This window comes from Eubalaena glacialis, chromosome X (assembly GCF_028564815.1).
Source record: "Eubalaena glacialis isolate mEubGla1 chromosome X, mEubGla1.1.hap2.+ XY, whole genome shotgun sequence".
Lineage (NCBI taxonomy): Eukaryota > Metazoa > Chordata > Mammalia > Artiodactyla > Balaenidae > Eubalaena > Eubalaena glacialis.
The window spans coordinates 136,932,990-136,935,749 of NC_083736.1; positions in this window are offsets into that span (position 1 = coordinate 136,932,990).

The window sequence follows — 2,760 nt, forward strand, 5'->3', positions numbered from 1 at the left end:
GATAAATGCACCCAGCTCAATAAATTGTGTCTAACCCAATGTTACATTCCATCCTCTTGGTATAACATCCTTAGAATCCACTCCCACACATACTCTCCCAGATTTCTGCCAGTGTTAACTAGCAAAAATCTTGCCATTCTTTTGGTGTATGAGCTATTTCCTCCTGGTTCTTGCCTGTGCCTGTCCCCCCAGAGCATGCTAAGATTGGGCCTTAGTCATGGGTCTAATGGCAACGGGTCTTGAGGAGAATAGGTGTCCCCTTGCAAAGCATCAGAGAGATTCCACGACAGCCCTAAAAATTCTCTTACTTTTTGTAGCCGTGTAGCTGAAAGTGCTGCAAATCAAGCGCAACGTTTCATTGTGCGGGTTGCAGAATCCCAAGGTCAGATGAGTTCCCAGCCTCTCCACGTTTCTCATGTGAAAGGCAGGGCAGTGGGTGGGGAGGAGTGAATGGTACCTTCAAGCCGAAAGATGCAAACAAACCCATCCCCAAAGCCCCTCTCAGGATGTGATTCCTGACACCACCCCTGTTACCAGTTTCTCCATCAGCCTAGATCCAATCAGGAAGCAGAAACGATGGCAGGTCCTTCCCTAGCGCCCTGCACAAGCCTGCCAACACCTTGATCCTGGACTTCCAGCCTCCAGAACTGGGAGACAATTCATTTCTGCTGTTTAAGCCCCTCAGCTTGTAGTCCTTTGCCACAGCAGCCCCACAAACTCATACAGCCCCTAAGCCTGGAAGGAAGGGAAGGGGCTGCGACCCCTCAAACTTAGCAGCTTGGACAGGGGTCCTGATCGGTGACACTCAGTGTCCGAGTGGGGGCAGAGCCTAGCTAGTGCTGGGGTCTCTGAGCTCAGAAAAGAGCCTCAGGGGGCGGGGACCAAGACCTGTGAGGAGGAGGGGCACTGGTTGCCTGGTGTTGGTGTCTCAGAAGTGGGATGCAACAAAGCTGTTTTTGCAAGTGTTGGGAAATCTGAAAATTGGATTCAGCTGGTGCCATGCAAATGAGCTGCTGACAGCTAGGATGAAGAGGACTCGCGAGGGTGATGCTTCCAGGAAGGCGCACATCCCTTCTTCCTCTTCTGGCCTTGCAGTCTCCCTCTCACACCCTGCGAGAGCAGAGCCTAAGATGGGGCCAGCTCAGGCATCAAGAAGCAGAGGACAGCGAAGTGGGTTGGGACCCAAGAGACAAGGGCTTAATACCTGGCCCAGCCACGCTCCTCCTAGGGCATACACCCCAAAAACGGACTGCACAGATCCACTGTCTCTGGAGCGAGGTGTTGGCCGGGTAGGGGCATAGAGGGGCTTTCCGCAGTGCCGCAAATGTTCTGAGTGGTGGATTCAAAAGTGAAAAATGCAGGTGTGCACCTTATGTCATGCGTGCTCACTCCCAACAATGACATTTTGGGGGGATTTTTGGGGCAGTGAAATTACTCCGTATGATACTGTACATTTGTCCAAATCCATAGAACATACAACGCCAAGAGTGAACGCTAATGTAAGCTGTGGACTTCAGTTAATGAAAACGAATCACTACCGGACCATCGCTTGTAACAAATGTAAGACGTGAGTAATGAGGGAAACTGCTGAGGGACGGGACTGAGGGACTCTATGTGGGAACTCTCTACTCTCTGCTCAGTTTTTCTGTAAACCTAAGATTGCTCTTAAAAACAAGGATGCAGCCCAGGGCAGACATGGCAGCTCCACCTCAGCAGGACCCCAGGCTCTTTTTATGTTGCCGCCCTGCCATCCTCAACAGCCAAGTTCCATCCAGCGGTGCAGGATGGCTCTCCTCTCAGGCTGGGGAGGAGATGGAGCCGGGCAGGGAAAGGGCACAGCCCAGAGGTCGCCCCTGCACTCACATTCCACTGGCCCCGCCTAGATGCAAAGGAGTCTGGGAGATGTATCTTCAGCTGAGCGAAATTCTATCGTTATGCACCAACAAGAAGACAGGTATTGCGCACAAGCAGCAGATGCTGCTACAGGTGGAGATTAAGTGGGGCTGATGAGTGTAGACAGCTCTCGAGCGGCGGTGCGGTGTTAGTAGTGCGTGTTTTTAGCGATGGAGGCCGTTACAGCATGTTTGCCCATGGAACTGATCAACAGGGACAGAAAAGTTAGAGATACAGAAAAGGCAAGGAAGACATCATAGCAGGAGAACCGTCGTTGATGGGTCCTGGTGGGGCGGGACCCAGTGCCTGGGTGGTGGGCCGACCTCAGACTTCAGCTCACCCACAGGGGCCGGAGGACAGAGCGTTCGGGTCTGGGGCTGGGGCTGGGGTCGGGGGGACAGATTTGATGGTGGGAACATGGGCAAAGACGGCCTCTTCTGGTGGTTTCTAGTGGCTCAGTTAAAGATGAAACCAAGGCCTGGCTGAGTGCAGAGGCCAGGGGCTGGGGAGACGTGCGGGAATCCGGCCTGGGAAAGCCAGGGAGTGGACCGACGCAGAGATCCCCAGGGTAGGCTGGCTGTCCCTGTGGGTCCACTTGAGGTTTTTGGTCACTGGTTTAAAGCACGCTTTACTGCTTTAGAGGGCTGGGCAGCCCAGGGAGCATTACTCCCCTGGGGCCCGAAGGTGCGGGAACAAGGGGCCCAGCCGTGGTGAGAGCCTAGAGCTCGGCTCCCCCGGAGGCCAGTGGGAGCGAGGAGCAGGCAGCAGGGCCCCAGGGCGCGGAGAGCGGGCCTGGCGGGGCGGGTGGAACTGCCGTGTGGAACACGGTAGGGGACAGGGTGTTGGGTAAAATGACAGCAGTTCCTC